General features: G+C 37.9%; 1 protein-coding gene across 1 annotated transcript in view; it reads left to right on the plus strand.

Annotated features, from left to right (window-relative positions):
* Nucleotides 1-18,321, plus strand: part of LOC135081443 (nucleolar protein dao-5-like) — a 190,512-nt gene that overhangs the window by 140,060 nt on the left and 32,131 nt on the right. The gene's annotated exons all lie outside the window — the stretch shown is intronic.

The raw sequence follows: 18,321 nt of genomic DNA on the forward strand, positions 1-18,321 counted from the left end.
CTCATCGTAAAAGGGATTAAAATTTAATTAAAAAGGGTATCTACCTACACTAACAGTGTTAAAACCAAGTAAGTAATACTAATTATTATCATTTTTTTAACATTCAACAAGCCTTAGTAAAAGTCTGTGTGTGGGTAGGTAAGTAAAAGCTTTAAATATTAGACTTTACAAAAACGTTGATTTAAAAAAAATATTCTAATGGGGTTTTATTACTTTCATGAACTTACTGAATTTTAAATAATTTCCTTGAGTTCAGTAAAGATGAGGTGCGTGCTTTACTGAGATCTTACCTCACACACACTTCTTTGAGAGAATTTGATTTATAGGCACTGGCCTAACTCACTGATGAATGCTCATAAAACACTGAGAAACTTTCAACTTCACTTTCCCGCCAAAAAGTCTCAATCTCGATCTAACTCGATGACAGTCACAGACGTCATGTCCAATGTGTCATTTTCTTATCAATATGTCATCATCCTAGTGAAGTGCGTTCCGTAAGTTTATCGATTGTTTTGGATATTGGATATCATTATGGTAAAATTAATCGACCATTTATACAATGAAAGTTAGTCGGTGAAAGTTTAAAAAGTACTAAACTATTACTGAAATGAAATTGACCGAAATTGAGCGTTTTTGACAGCTTATGACTTGTTTTTAACCGTTTTTGACCAATTTGACCGTAAATGACGGTCAGTCAAATTCAGCTGCTTTAAGTCATTTTCAACACTAGTCCCAGGTCTCTAGTTGCCTACCACGTTAACGTGGTATTGGAACAAATGGAGTTATAATAGGAGTTGGTAGGACTAGTGCTTGGTGGTTTTATTGAGGTAAAACGTCTTCATCTTTTTTAAAACATTGTTACAAATACAACCTGTTACCATCTTTAAAATGAAGATAATTTGGATTGTATTATTTTGACTCGATATAATATATCGATATAATTATCGACTTTATCTTACAAAACAAAGCTATTTAATCGATTAACCAGTTACATTGGCCATCTCTACTCCACAGCAAAACGTTTCATTTCGCGCATTTCATTGTTCCTTAGTTTTGGATGAATTCTGTAATAATACAATTTTATTAAAGCCGGATCTACAGCATCGAAATTAAATTATTAAATTACATTACCCTTCATCACTGTTCGTTTATCACGGTATTTAATTAATTTAAAATCTTAATACTTGTTGTTTTGTTGAAATTAGTTATGCTTGAATTGGAATTTAAATGTCAAATGATTGACAGTTATCAGCTGTTTGTTGTTTACAAAATGAAGCTTTTCTGCAAGAAATCTAATTGCAAAATTATCAATGAAAAAGTGATAGAAATGAGTGTTTATAAATTAGAACGAATACTAAATAAATTAATCAGAATAAATTCATGAAACGGTAAGTCTGTAGATGTATTTAGCTATTGGAAAATAAGATAACCAAAACATTATCTTCGGTTACGTTGCTGAATTTAATGATTTTGTGTTACTTGTGATAGGTATGGAGACTTCATACATCTGCCTATAATACTAGAAAAGAGTTTTGTTTCAAAATAAGGCAGAAGCATCTTGAAGAAGAGGAGGCAAATTAAAGAAGGTTTGTTAAAACATTTATAATTTTAACCATCTAGCTACTTGCCTGGAATCAAATAGGTCAGACTTGAACATTTATCCATTATGTAGGAGTAACATTTTTCATTTCCAAGCTCTTTAGTTTAAATCCATCAAGAAAAAATACAATTTTATTTAGTAGAGAAATAAAGTCTATAATAAAACAGATACAAATGATGCGTTGCTCCAAAGTTTGTTGTATTTTTCTATAAAGGTCCCTACTTTATTTTTCCAGGATTATATTCACCGCTGTGGGAAACCTCATCGCGTACTAGCAGACATATTGAAAAGTAAGATCATCATTAACTTATTCTGTGATATAAATTACTATTGTGGAAAAACCCTCAGTTGAAATATTCACCTTAATAATGTTTAGATAGGACACATTTTTAAGAAGTAGTTGTATTGATTAGTCTTGCTTGATAAAAGTTGTGGGCAAGCAAATGATCATGGATTCAATACTCATTTATATCAGTAAATATAAAATTTTACATTTTACGTTATAACTTATTAATTTTACAGTTATTATGCCCCATCATAATAATAATATGTTTCAATTCAATAAGAAGATTATTATTAAGTAGGTATACTATAGTTACTAAATATAAAAATTAATTCATTTTACAGATGAGGTTACCAAAAATTCAACACCAAACTAACAACAAGGCTCAGAAAAACTACAACTGAAGGTGATTAAGCTGTGAAGTGTCAATTTAATCAGTAAAACAGGTACTAGAGGAATGTATCATTTTCCAACCAAGACCTCTAAATCTTATGAACAAAATGAAGCGGAGGGGTCATGTTACATTTCAAGGTCTGCATTGGCTATGCTTAATAGGATAGAAATATCCAAAAAGTTTACAATATGATTTTCTGTGAGTCATGATGGAAAGAAAATAAGTCAAGAAAGTTCAAAAACTTTATTAAACAGCAGTAGCCAAGATCCAGTCGGTGTAAGGTGAAACCGCAGCGCTAACTCCAGGGTAAAATGCATCAGCACATCCTCTGCCCCAGGACACCACTCCGATCAGGATGCCTTGGAAGTACAGGGGTCCACCAGAGTCTCCCTGGCAGGCGTCCCGGCCTCCGACGTCTAAGACTCCAGCGCAGATCATGTTGTCAGTGATTGAAGACCTGGGCCGAGGAGCGTACCTTGCGCGACACAGCGCCCGGTTGATTGTGTTGATTTCCACGTGACGGAGGAGGGCTGATGCTAATCCGCCGGACTGTTGGATAAATATTTAAATTAATAGGCTACTATTTAAAACTCATTTATTTAAACAAGTGGGCTTTTAAAAAGCACTTTTACAGAAGAATAGGTCAAATATTGGTAGTCGATGCCAGTTCCTGAGGTGTCAGGACGCGATTTCTCCATAGATTTTGCATAGCAATAGGAACTTTTGCTGTATTTTTTGGCCAACTTAATTGGTTTATTGATTTCAAAGCATCTGCAAATGTATGTTATTGAATGAATATTTCTCTTAGAAGATGTGACGTATAATAATTGGTATCTAGCATGATCTGATTAGAACATGTATGCCAAAAATTCGATCCACAGTAAATTAATGTAATATTTGTAATATTTTCATACTAAATGAATGTTATCTTTACAAGTATAACAACTGCTTACTCGTGCCATAAAAAAGCTGTTAGATCGCGTGGTAGTTGAAAATACTCACACTAATGGTACCCCATCCAGCGTGCACCACAGGGGAGTTATCGGGCGCCTCCCAACCCTGGTTGACGATAGCCACTTGCTGGATCCTGTCGCTGTAAACCAGCGCTGAAGACAGCCTCACAACAGTGATGTCACCATCATTGTCCAGACTGCCCCAGGTGGGGTGGTTGAAGACTGCGTCTACTGTGATGATGGTACCCCCATTGTTGCGGTTTGTGGTGCCAGCTCTGATACGGCGGTTGCGGACTGAGAAGAACCTGGAAAAAATGTTGGTTGAGGAATGAACTGTACTTATACTAGTGGGTATTTTTCAGAATCAGATCTGGTCTGGTATTTGGAATTTAGGTTGTATAGTAATTTAATACTACTCAAATCAGATGCCATTGAGAAACTGGAGCTTTGAAGCTGATGCAGCGTAGGAACGTATCTAGGAATGAAAAAGGGATTGGAATCGATTGTTTTAACACGTTGTGTAAAAAAATATAGCAATTCTCCAAAAGTTTCCAATTAGATCTGTGACAGTATAATTGACGATAAGTAGTTATTCAATTCAAGCCTCTTTTATGAATCCGAATTTTGAGGAGATGTTAAATTGGCCCGAATGGCTCCATGGGAGGCCAATAATGGAGTATAACAGGACTGTGATCATAGTTCTTACAACTCACACCCTGATTACAAAAAGAAAGTTGATCTGTGAGAACCTTTACAACTACTTACAGTCCACTAAAGCAGTGAGCAGCTGATAAGACATAGCGCGTGTTCAAGATGTTAGCAGCACAGCTCTGGCCCCATAAGATACCAGTTCTGGATTCCACCTGAACTATGGAAGGGTAGTTCTCGATGACGGTCGTGGTGCCTCCCACAATGCGCTCGGGGGCTGATTGGGCTGCCGCTGGAAGAACGGTATATTGTCTGTGAACGACAGTCATTGAAAATTGATATCCTCGACGCAAAAGCTAGAGCATAGAATCAATGATCTGGCGCCGGTGATATCCAAAACTGATGATGCACAGGGTCCCACGATTCATACACAATCTAAGTATTGTTGTTCTCTTTTGCATTGACTGAAATGGAGGGTTCTTCTGCTGTGTTCTTAGGCTGCTTCTTCTCTTCCCAAAGTCACATTTAGGTATATCCCGAAACAATAGGATTCAATTATTTTACGACGTGGAAAACATCTTTGTAGAAATCAATTGACATGAATTCACATTCTTTCTATCTATAACAGCCTTTGGGGTTCATCTTCGACCATAGGCCTCTTCTTCAACCTTCCATGGTTGAGGATTTACATTGCCTGGGTCTAATTATGAACAATTTACAAAATTAAATAAACTTACCCAAAAACAGGGCAAAAATTAACACCAACGAGGACGCCATCTTAACACTTCCTTCAACAACTAAACATTGATGACAAACATTTTTATTTTATACGCTCTAAATTATCATTAATTAATCTAATTTACAACGTGCAGGAATTAACCGATCGATAAAATGACGTTTTAAATCTCTTGACGTAGATAGGTTTTTTTGCGAAATAAACATAAATATAACTCGATCGAGCTAAATGCGCACCTCGCTGGAATGCGAATCTCCTTTCCACGCGTTTGCCCCGTCTGTACCAGAGCGTCGATGTGACGTCACGGCCACCAGGTGCGCTGTTAACTTGACCGGGTAGTAAGAATGTACATTGTACATGTATCTACATAGGGGAAGGCTGTCCTGAAGTAAACAACCATAGACTATGAGAAAAATGATGATCAAACATAATCCTGCTCCCACCCTCTCTGTTTACTGATACTTAGTCGTAGCAGAATTAGGTAAAGTTTGATCTTCAGATCTCTGACGTAGCCTTCTACCTGAATTATTCCCATTAGCGTTTCAATTGCCTATCTTATTATGCTCTTGCTTCTCTTCATGCTTATCTGACGCTGATATCCGACTAGTTTTTTCAGTCGCTTTGTAGGATTCTCTAGCGTCAAGCAAAGTCTCATCATAATATTTTTTCATTACAGAACTTTTTGATTCTGTAGGGTTCATACAGGAAAGTTCTCGAGTGGCGACCACGGGCTGGAAGACGTAGCGTGGGCAGGCCTCCTACTAGGTGGACCGACGATCTAGTAAAGGTCGCGGAAAGAGCCTGGATGCGGGCAGCGCAGGACCGTTCATTATGGAAAACCTTGGGGGAGGCCTTTGTCCAGCAGTGGACGTCATTTGGCTGAAACGAACGAACGAAGGTTCATACCCGGACCTGTCTGTAAGTTTGATAGTCCATTATCTATTGATGTTATGTGCGTATCTTATACTGATATTAAATACTTAATAACCGGCTTATAATTTAACCTATAGCTAATCCTTTCCTAACACGTGCTTCTACTCGTCTTTTATTGAATTAAAGATACATTAGATAAGTTACCAAACATTCAATAGATAGTGATTAGTAAAAACCCAACAAATATGAACGTCATACCATATAAAAATAAGTACCTATATACCTAAACCTATTTATCACCAGTTCATCCGCACTTGGAAAGTTGGAGATACTTGATTGAATTCACAAATGGTTAGAAGAACAATAACCATTGTTCTTCATCTTTCAATAGCCGGGCCCATTCCCATTTTATTTGGCAGACAGGCGGCCTTGGGTCGTCTCACTGTTGACCTGGGCCTCTTTAAGGCCGGGTAGCAGAGAAAATGGCGAAAATGAGGTTTTCATTTTTCATTTTTGAGGTACTAAACAGTAAAATTAAAGGCTAAGATTTTTATTGGGCATAGTTGAGGATATTTTCTAGGGCTATTAACGGATGGAAACACGATTTGATGAAGTTGACTCGATAGAATAAATTCCCAAAGTTACCTCTATTCGTTTTCTAATTATGGTTTTATTTTTAAAATAAGCGATTTGAGATTCTAAATCTTTTACTAAACTAAAGTTCAGAAATAACTTGAGGGCTTTTAACGGATGGAATTTTTATATTGCGTCTTATTTAGTTACTATGTTAAAAAATGTGGAAAAAATCGTCCATGACGGCTTGGACAATCTCAATCAGTCGCGCGGTGGCGCTTACGGAGGACGGACGCGTGTCAGTTTTTTGGACGTGACAGTTCGCGATTTGTCAATATTTTTGACAATGATGACTTTGATGAGTCACAGTATAATAATATCAGTGTTACTGGAGAAAGCTAAAATATTTGATAATTAAGAATTATCAATTTTGTCTACCTATTGAAATTTAAATCGTTCGCATCCTTTTAAACGAAGACTCTACTCATGATACATAGTAAATTCCTTAAATATGAGACAAAACCAATGAGTTAAAATTACATATTAATAGTACCTACATACAATCGTCTTACACTTATTAGAAGAGCACACTGATACAAATAAATAATAAAAAATTAGGTCAGAGGGTCAAATATAGGGGCAGCTGCACGTCACTGAAAGACGATTCTGTTTACTCGGCATCTGGGCTGGAGAACATGAACCCTTGTTTACAGATGCAGATGTAAATGGAGTTATAACTGGACAAATTTTACATGAAATGTTTAACAGAAATCAGTTAAAAGACACATACATGGAATACCAATAAGGTTGCGGAGGGAAAGCTACCTATTATAAACTAGCGGCCGCCCGCGACTTCGTTCGCGTGGACCTCGTTTTACCCCCGTTAGATATCATGTTGATAGATGGCGTTTCACGGCTTCCCCCGAATGAATATTTACGAACGTCATACAGTAGTTTGTCCAGCGCTGTAGATTTTAACCAATGACGATAGGTAGAGTTCGCTTTTTAGACACGTCTTATTTATTTATTGAAATTTATTTGTCACATATCGTCATAAGTTAGCCTATATGTTAATCTGGGTTATAAACAATAATACTATAAAGTTTCAACAAAATCCGTACAGTAATTTTTGCGTGAAAGAGTAACAAACATCCAGACATCATGACATCCAGACATCCGAACTTTCGCCTTTATAATATTATAGTAGGATAGGATATTCACAATCCAAACTAATATTTACTATTTTACAGTAAATATATTAGTTTGGTTTTCACAATCGAACGGGTGCGAATCGACCCCTTTGAGAACTAGTAATAGCATACTACTAGTTCAAAAAAGAGTCGATTCGCACGCGATTTTAATACTTCTAATACATCCGGGCGAAACGCCTACTAAAAAAAAATTATTATTGAAAGGGGACGTTTCGCATATTCGTGCGAAGGAAAATCGTGCGAAACTACTACTAACCCAATAGGGGGTAATAGGATGTGTTGGTAAAATATGATCAGTTAAAAAAATAACACCTTATACAGGGTGTCCCGTAATGTAACGTCAAGCCGGAACTGGGTGTTGAGGCAAGTTATGCTGATTATCAGAAAAATATAAAAAAAAATCTATGTGGCATTTTGTCAAAATATTAGGCATCTAAAAAAAAACAAAAAAATCTACTCCCGGTGACGGTCTTTTTACTCGTGTTGCCACAAATCTTCACTTTTTCCAAAATTTTTTTTTGTTATGTAACCCTGAATAATGCTTCTCTAAATTGTTATCAAAATTACAAAACCAGCTGCTCCAGCTTGGATGAAAAAAATACATTATTCCCAAAAAAATTTTCAAAATAAAAATTTTGCCTAGTTTAAACTGACTGTACTGAAAAAAAATTGTACTACGCGAGTGTGGCAAGTGACGTCATAATTTGGCGCATTTAGTAAGGATTCCAAAATGGTATAACACTTTTAAATTCTTGCTGTAATTCTCGTCAATTTTTGGTTTTTTGCAAATAATCCCGTTTTTAACTTTATGTACCTTGGTTAAAAATTATTATTCTAATGTGCCCAAAATTCAAGTTTCTGGCTTAAGTGAGGTGAAGAAGCCATTTTAAAAGGTATGAGCGGGACGGAGAGGGCCATTTTACCAAGCAGGGATGTTATGGATATCCGTAACCGTAACCGAAACTATCGGATATCCGAAATAAAAAAATATCCATTACCGTAACCGAAACTGATTCAAAAGTTACGTATAGTTTCGGATAAAGGCGGAGTCTCAAGGGTACAATTCCAAACTGCAAAACTCTATGAAATCTGCAGTATACACGCCGCAGCTGCAATGCCGCGTTGCCGATTTCATAGAGTTTTGCAGTTTGCGGTTGCGGCACGTCTTTCGGAATTGTACCTTAAATCTTAATATTTGTTACCAACTTGTCTGGCATTCCCTGGCACCATCTAATATGCCAGCCTGTTTTACCTTTATCATACATAGGTGTCGTCTTAGTTGGTACATAAAGTAGCTATGTGGGTCACGCAGCATCTTGCTATTTGAATTATACCTACATTTTTGAAATTCTAATAATTCCGTAACCGAAATTATCCGAAACTTTCGGATAATCTGAAATGATTTCATATCCGTGACCGTAACCGAAACTGGTATAATATTATTCTAATATCCGTAACCGTATTCATAACCGAAACTTCATAGCCTTATTATCCCTGTTACCAAGTACAAGTGCAGGCAGAGCAGGTAGTAAAGGCGCGCGCGCACGGGTGACTTTTGTCACAGTATGTCAACTACTAATTACTGTCATGATGACAAAAGTTTCTGTGACTGACTGTACGGTAGTCAGTCACAGAAACTTGAATTTTGGGCACATTAGAACAATAATTTTTAACCAAGGTAGATAATGTTAAAAACGGGATTATTTCCAAAAAACCAAAAATTGTCGACAATCACAGCAAGAATTTACCAAGTGTTATACCATTTTGGAACCCTTACTAAATGCGCCAAATTATGACGTCACTTGCCACAATCGCGTAGTACAATTTTTTTCAGTACAGTCAGTTTAAACTAGGCAAAATTTTTATTTTGAAAAATTTTTTGGGAATAATGTATTTTTTTCATCCAAGCTGGAGCAGCTGGTTTTGTAATTTTGATAACAATTTAAAGAAGCATTATTCAGTATAAAAACCGAAAAATTCTTATTCTTATATTATTCTAATTATGTAAGAGCATAATTATTAAAGTCGAAGTCAAACATTCTTTATTTGTGTGGACCTATATTAACGAGAGATTACAAGGCGTCAAATATTTCAAGAAAAAAATTAAAAACTATTATAAAGCTAAATTTTGCTCTCATGGAGCCTTTACCTACTCTGACAAATCAAGACTTAAAGAAGAAACTAATAATAAAACTATTTAACTGTCCTGCAATGAAAAGCTTGATCGGGTACAACACCTCAAGTTATTTTAGAACTTGATTTCATTAAGGGACTCTGAATATCAAATCGCTTAGGTATCTAAAGTCAAACGATTCTGATATGTCAAGTGGTATAAAGTTGGGACTAATAAATAACCCATTAAGATAGTAGCGCCCTCCTGTCAATGACATACCTGGAACGATAGAGTATTGGACAACTAATAAAAATGCTTAGTCCTAAATGACTGACGGATATCGTAGAGACCTGAAAGTTGGAAGGTGTGTTCTTTGTATGACGTAGGCATCCGATTTTCCGAAATGGGGTCAAGAAATGAAGGGGGTGAAATAAGGGGGCAAAGTTTGTATGGGACAGTGATTATTTGGTTCAATCTACTTGAAATTTTGCTTAACAATTCCTTAATATTATAATTTATGACAAACGTGTAAAAGGGGTAGAAAGTTATTTTGGGAGTCTTACTGCTTTTGATTTAATTACTTTTTATTTTTACAAGTGTTTGAAAACTCCATGTCAGATTGCAATCAATGTCAAGTGAAATCTCAAATTGAAATGTCTCAATTTCAATGAGGAGGCTCTGCATTTATTCCTAGAATTCCCCTAACACCGTCAAATTACCCTTTCGAATTCAAGACAGTGCAGTTTCCCATCAAAATCTGCTTCGTAATGACTATAAACAAAGCTCAAAGTCAAACTCTAGCGACCTCTGCATAAACTCCCATGAGTGCTCAGAGCGGGTGCCTGCGGCAGGTAACCGCGTGTGATGCTCATAGTGATTTTCAATACAGAGCCCCGTACATACGTTATACATAAATTATGGAAAGAAAACACCCAGACCAATACAAAAAAATATGTATGCAATTTTAGTATGATATTTTTATTTATTAATAAACAAAAAGACTGAACAAAATTGATGCGTGTACTGATTAATGTAATTAACCACATGCAAAGTTTCGTGAATTGCAACAACTATAATTTATTATCCAAGCTCTAAATAATCGCTACTAAGAGTAACTGATCATAAAATGTTTTTCCAATCGCTCAAGCTCCCGAGGACCTAACGATAGGTCGGGTGACGTAATCTTGAAAATTCCGGAAGGTCGGGTGACGCCACGCCTCTTTGAACCATGTTTACTTTGGCAGTTATATTTTATATTTATTCGATTCTAAAATATATTCCCAAAAATTCTGAAAGTTGTTTTAATTTGTATCACTTGGATATGATTTGTATTAGAAAGTGCTGTGAGTGTGACGCTTGAACGGAAGGAAGTCAACCTAACCTAACCAACTGGTATTTCTATACTGTGTAGCCGCGAGAGCTCTTTGGCGCGCTGTCTTCGGCGAAGTATTGCGCGCGCAGATTTTGACAGCGCGAAATACCTACTTTAGCAGAAATACCAAGCCTTAAGGTCCTTATTTATCAATACCTGTTGTTCTAAATCTAAGACTTTAAAAATCTATTGATTTTCCAGCCAGCATTACAACACATGGCAGTCTACTGTTAAACATAGGCTCTCCAAAAAAAAATACAGATTAGCCGGTTGATTAATGGTTATAGTGGTCTGCATCCAGCGCTTTCTCACAAACTTTATAAAGCCATCTGTCCACCTTAAGAGTAAACGTTTATAGCCAGCATTTGCAGTCTTTGATTTCCAGATTGGTTATATGAGATATCGGCCTGCATTCAGCGCCTTCCTTTATAAGACCATCTGTCCACCTTATGGGCGGACGTCTTACGCTGCACTGGCTGGTACGTGGCCTCCATTCCAGAATCTTTGCTGCCACATCGGCCGCAGTTCTGCGTGGTATGTGGCCCTACCTATTGCCACTTCAGCTTGGTAATTCCTTCGGGCTTTGTCAGGGACCTTACTTAGTTTATCATAAGTGCCACTTGTGGTCTAAACTGAATAAATATTTTTGATTTTGATTGATTTTGATTTTATCTTTATCTCTTAAAATAATCTTCTTCCTCGGTCCCTCACTGATGAGGATCGCGGCCACAGATAGTGTTCCTTCACAGACTGCGGTCATAAGCTGTGTGGACCGCACGATGCAAACTCTTTTTTTTAATTGAGATTGCCTTTTAATTATTAAAGGGCATCGTGTAGATTTCATAGCTGTAAACTTTCCTTCATCCTTTTTTTTCAAGTAGGTACGGGTACATATTATTATTACCTAGTATCTCTACGAGTATTATCTACTACTTGTGTCGGTATGCGGCTTACAAACCTTATTTAACATAATTTAATCGTGTTTTATTGCCGGATTTTGTATATCCGTTATCAATTGTAAAATCATTCGATACGTTTAGTTATCAAGATTATTCTGGTATTAGAGCTCTATAAAACGAATTTGTTTTTCTCAGTAGCGACAAACACGAGTGATAGCCAATAATTATTAAATTTTATCAATATATTACACGGTAAAGTCCTTTGTACCCAGTAGGTGTTATTATGCAACAAAAATGTAGGCTGATGTTTACTGCTACTTAAAACATTGTATGTAATAATAATTATCATGAAGTCATTGTCAATGTCTTAATTATTATCGTCTTCGCCTTAAAAGTTATCATTATCATAAATCATACATTTAATTTTGTTGTATGAAATATCATATCTATCTGCTGAACCTGACATTAAAACCCTAAAACGATTGATATGATGATTCTGGAATCTAGATTTTTCAAGGTTCATAATTCATTTTATGAAATTGATATCACTTTTTATTATCCGGATAATATACTTTTAGATAACAGTGTTACAGAAAAGAGCTGCTATTTTCTGTGATTAGTCACACCCCTTTTGATCGAAAATTCAATTCTAACAACACAAACTGCTGGTTATACCAGTATAAGCAATCCTATTTAACCTTGCTAAATAGTATGATTTTTAGGCATTTTACGTATTTTATCTTTATAGACATCGTTCAATTTACTAAGAGCTAAAAAACTACGAATGATAAAGAGGAAAAAAAAACAAAAACATTTATACTTTTCTATTTATTTTTAATACCTTGTTTGTACCACATGAAGCAATAAAGATATTTGATTATGATTACCTTTTTTCCGTTTATTTTACAAAAGGGGAATCAAATAGGTAGGTATATCATGTTAATATCTAAGATGAAGTGGTGGCCACAATCCAAGGAGTGTAAGGAGAGACGGCGGTGTTGACGCCAGGGAAGCCATCCTGAAGACAGCCGTTGCCCCAGGAGATGACACCGACGATGATGTTGCCGAAGTAGACTGGGCCACCGCCGTCACCCACGCAAGCATCAGCAGTAGAGGAACCGGCGCAGATCATGTTAGAGGTCACTTGAGGAGAGGAGGAGAGAGTGGCGTAGTTGGAAGCGCAGACTGAGTTGTCCAGGGTCAGCACTTGGATGGATTGGAGCTCCTCAGCACGGTCTCCGCCGACCTGGAAGGAAAAGATGATATTGAAATAATGTTTCTACAAATTGACACGATTTGGAACGATCTCAGATCAACGACCAGACAACCCAAAACCTAGCCATAGAACGAGAAATGCAGACTCCAAATGAAATGGGTAAAGGCATAGCAGAAGAAGAAAAAGAAGACGCTCTAAAAGAAGATAAAGAATCTTACTCTAAATACAAAGTATGTAAAATGACCTAATCCTAAATCTTGTTCAATCTATAGTGTAACTCTGATCTAGAACATTGAAGTATAGCTTCATAAATCTTACCGCGGTAACTCCCCATCCGAGCTTGGTCACGGGCAGGTTACCAGGGATGGTGGTGCCACCAGCGACGATGGACCCAGCCGCGATGGTGGAGCTGAAGATGAGAGCTGAGCTCAGCCTCACGACCGTGATGTCACCGTCGTTGCCGTTCTGGCCGTAGCTGGGGTGGTTGTTCTCTTGGGCCACGTAGAGGATGATACCGGACTCAAGAGTGCTGGATCCAGCCCTGATACGGCGGTTGGATGCATCGTATCCACTGTAACCAAGAAATTGATAGTGTCAGCAAAAATATTACTCATTTGTATGCCAGAAATTACTAGATCCATCTTGTGCTAGAGAAATCATTTCTTGTGCTCTTGCATCACTCTAATCCAGCTGAATTGGAACCTTTTATCGTCGCTAACGTTGAAATATGTGCAATTGTGGACCATTAACTTAATGACATTAAGTCAGGCATCCGAAAAATAATTAAAAGGTCTGCCTGTCTGCTAGGACTGCAGATAATTTCAAAGAACCTATGTAAATAGTATTAAGAGCTTGCTCTTGATAATAATCTCGCCCCGAAGGCGCAGTGCAGTACATGCCTTCTACGGTGGAGCCGTTTTCCCAGAGAATGCCTTTTCACTCGAACCTCCAAAAGGCTTTAAGGTTCTATGTTTTGAGGTCCGAGGAACACAAACTCCAGCTGCAATTGATAGCAAAGTCCACTTACGTTCCAGCGAAGCAATGGGCCGCAGAGAGGATGGATACGGAGTTGAGGATGCTACCAGCGCAGTGGTGGGACCAGAAGATGCCGCCGACGGTCGACTCCACCTGCACGATGGAAGGCCAGGTCTCAATAGAGGTCGAACTGCCCCCGATGATGCGAGCGGGGTTGGCTGACGCTGCAGCTGTGAAATAAAAATCAATATGTAAAGTACGGCCAAAGAGAAGCGATACCAAATGTAAACAAACCCAATGTCATGGGTGAACCCGTCTGACTTTGACATATTTGGCGGGAGAACGAGACATTACGACAAATACACAAGATGGGAAGAGACAGAATATATTGTCAACTCGACAGTCGTATCGACCTTTTGTATCGCTGCTAGTTGGCCGTACTTTAGATAGTTAAAAACACAATGGGGGCAATGGGTCAATGTGCACTACACTTAGGCTTGTGGAATTCCTTAAGGGTGGCATTTTTCTGTCAGTGAACGCCTTACGGTTGAAAAAAAAGGCTCTCTTAGTAGAAAACCTTTGGACGAAGAATTAAACTTACTATAAAAATATTAAAGTTAGGAAATGAACGAATTTCTTTTTAGGTGTCGATTTGATTAACTTTCGTTGAGTCGTTTGTGGAGCTACAATTATACCGTACTTTATTTGCTAGTTAAAATAATGACCATGTGTGACACTTTTGATACGCTTTAATTATTGGCAACACTTGAAAGGTGAAACATCTTGACCTAGGTCATAATTACTTTTTATCAAATTGAAATTGATAACATGTTATGTCATCTAGCCTCTAAAGTGGAGCTAAGTTTACAGGTTAATTGACAAAGAACTTAAGTATAACTTAAAAAATACTAACTAACCTGCGAATAGGGCCAGAGCCAACACAAAAGCCGACGCCATCTTTTTGCAAAAGAAGTTCAATTCAAACTAAAAACTTTATTAGCGGTTTATATACGCCCTAGAAAGATAATTAAGCTTAGTTTTATTTCCTGATAAATTCAAATGATTTATCAATTATTACAATAGATAAACCTGTCACTATAGGATACTATCTTATTATTCTATTTCCAGTAAAGATGTTGTTTTAAAATTTATTTTCAAAACACTCGGCGTCAAAGAAATAGAGATGGGTTATACTAGGTAAATTTGATACTAGGTGCACCTATTCCTAGTATTTATTAATACTCGATCCAAATACCTATTCCACCTAGTACGTAGTAATTTAGCATACTTGACGCGACAAGTATGACTTTAAAATACAATTTTCTTTGAAAAGATACAACCGATCCTCCCTTCATACTTCAACAGGCTTAGTTGGCGTATTTAAAAAATATCAATTTCATATTAATATAAATGGTTTGACTACGTTTGTGTGCGTTTGCTTCGTCGCGCTCAAATTTGTTTGGTCAGACAGAGACGGAGTGAATCTCTACGTTCGCACATAAGCTTAGCGAGAAATACTAGGTGCGCGTAATACATGACTACGGATTACGCAATAATAACCTCTATTACTTTGACGTAGGGTCGGAAATCGTGTAATTTATAAAATACTAGGTGGATCAAGTATTTTAAAAATTGGAATAGGTGCCGCCTAGTACTGTAAAATACCTAGTGTGTGGATCTGTTCTAGTAAATACGTCTCATCTCTACAAAGAAATCGCACCTCCCACGGCTATAACTTTAAAGATTTTCTTTTGACACAATCATGGTGCTCCGCCAATATTGATGATTTGAAAGCGCAATCAGCGCAATTCAATAAACTTAAGAAAAGCACATTTAATTTTTTTATAAACAGTTAACAGGTACCTAGGTACTATAAATATGACTTGAAAAAAAAGCCAAGCTCTCCCAATCTCTGAGACCAATTACACCAATTTTTGTGGTTATAAAACCGAATAATGATCTCATGATGTGTCCTCTTTAACATATGGTTAGCGTATAATCCGAATTCAACAGTTTTATAGCCATAAAAATTGGCTCAAGCGTAACTACCTGTGACCTGTCGCTCAGGATTCTTATTCGGAGTCATTGGGTTCAAGGCGATTCACCACATTCTACTTATATACCTCTAGGTAAAATGCTCTATTTTCAACTCTGGTAGTCGTACTACGACTACGACTACAAGAATTTCTTAATCTCAAGTGTTTTAATCCTCTATGTGCAAAGGCCAAGAGCCTCCTCTTTGCCTGCATCTAACCTGATGGAAAGTGATGTACAGGCCGAAGGTGGAAACGAGGAATTCTCAACACAGAGGAACTGGCTGTCTTATTCTTCAACCACACCAACGCGTGTAGATCGCCATCGCCGGCGCGATCACGGCGCGATTATAGGCCAATGACAGGTCGCGCGGACTGTCATGGATCGCGCGGACTGTCATGGGTCGCGCGACCTGTCATTCTCCTTTGATCGAGCCAGGGATGGCGATCTGCAGGCGTTGGTGTGGTTGAAGCTTTACCTCTAACTAACGAAACGCAACAATGTTGAACATTGTTGTTATGGTGATAAACTTAGGTAACGTCACTGTGATCCAATCTGGATCCACTCCCGCTGGATCATCCAGTGGAAAGAGACTATCGAATTACGGATTCTTGGTTTCAGGATGGAATACACAAGACCTGGTTTCCACCAAAGTGGAAATGAAGCGAATGTTATGATGTTTATGAAGCAAGTTGTGATAGCCTATAGGATAGAGTAAGAATCTTAGTAGGTAAATGGTACTAATGGAAACTTGCATTGTGCATACGTCCGCACAAAAATGCCTAAAACTGAAACTAGCATTTTAATATCGTATTTTATATTTTTTATAGGTTCTATTTATATGATTTTCATACAAAAACGAGCAAACATCATATTTTAAAAGGTAGTACCTACCTTCATATTAACATGGTTTTTGAGGACTTTATTTTGTGTTAGCTTTATCCCTACTTTGTAGCGCCCATTGTAGGTTATTTAGGACACCAAAGCATCTATACGAATAAGTCTGTTAGGATTTTTCAGGGTTAATGGGCATGCTTCCTGCTGGTGAAGGGCTTGGGTATAAACCACATTGAAATAAAACGTTCCATTAACAACTTCAGTACCAAATATATTAAACAGCAGTAGCCGCGATCCAGTTGGTGTATGAGGCAACATTGGTGCTGACTCCAGGGAAGGTCTCGTTAGCGCAGCCGTGACCCCAGGAGACGACTCCAACGAGGATATTTCCATAGTAGAGGGGACCGCCAGAGTCACCCTGGCAGGCGTCGCGGCCTCCAACGTCCAAGAGACCAGCGCAGATCATGTTCGCGGTGACGAAGCCAGGGTTAGGCAGGGTCAGGTACCTTTCACGGCATAGGTTGTTGTTGACGGTGTAGATGATGGTGTCCAGGAGAACAGGGGACATGGTGCTGCTGTCTCCAGCCTGTAGGGGAAAGGACATTGATTTAAGATGTAAAAATGTACTACTGCACTACTAGAGACCTAACTGCCAGCTTAGGCTTGTCAGAAAAGGAATAACCCAAATTGTTAGAGCACCGATCACAGAAACTCAAGGGAGATGTGAAAAGGGGGCGGGGCCAGTGTCGCAGCAATATGGCCAAAAACAGAACAGCTCGCGACAGCAATGTTGACAGCAGCGACGTTACAATATGTGTAAACAGTTTACATTAATTGCGTAGTTTTTTATTCCTTGTAATGTACTATATCTTTCTTGCTACTCCTGTGTTTATTATTCTTACTTTTTGCTTATTGTGTCAATTTTGATTACTTGGTGAGTGTGAATTTCTAATGCGGCACAGGGTTTCGAACTCGGCGCAAAAGTTGGTATCTCTCTAGATCTCAATGGTTTAGAGACAAAACATCATCACGATTGATCTATATTATCACTTACAACTGTGGTTCCCCAACCAGCGTGGACCACTTCGAGACCGTCAGGGATCGTGGCGTCCTGGTAGACGATGACACCTTGCTGCACTTGCAGAGAGTACACGAAGGGGGTGACCAGTCTGACCACAGTGATGTCAGCGTCGAAACGGGCCGCTACCCTGTACTCGGGGTGGTTGATTTCCCGCTCAATGTAGTTGATGGCACCTCCATTGTTGCGGGTGGCAGTGCCAGATCTGATGCGTCGGAGTCGGGGGGAGTAAGTCCTGAAATTATAATATTTGGCTTTATACTTGCTATCAGATTAAACCCACATCGAAAATAGACGAATGAAAGTCAAAAGTATTAGGTGAAGAAGCTATTGAAATCCGAGATAAAAGTTTCGATCTTTGGCCCTAGTAAAATTCGTCCTTTTTAGTATTTTCAAGGCAATAGGCCATTATTTATTACAAAGAATGTGCAACTGACTACTTATTGTGAAAAGTTTCCCAAGAATTCCTTTACCACTATGGTATTCAAAGATTGGCTCGTGCATCATCTGTCACTGATCAAGGATG

This window comes from Ostrinia nubilalis, chromosome 20, assembly GCF_963855985.1.
Source record: "Ostrinia nubilalis chromosome 20, ilOstNubi1.1, whole genome shotgun sequence".
Lineage (NCBI taxonomy): Eukaryota > Metazoa > Arthropoda > Insecta > Lepidoptera > Crambidae > Ostrinia > Ostrinia nubilalis.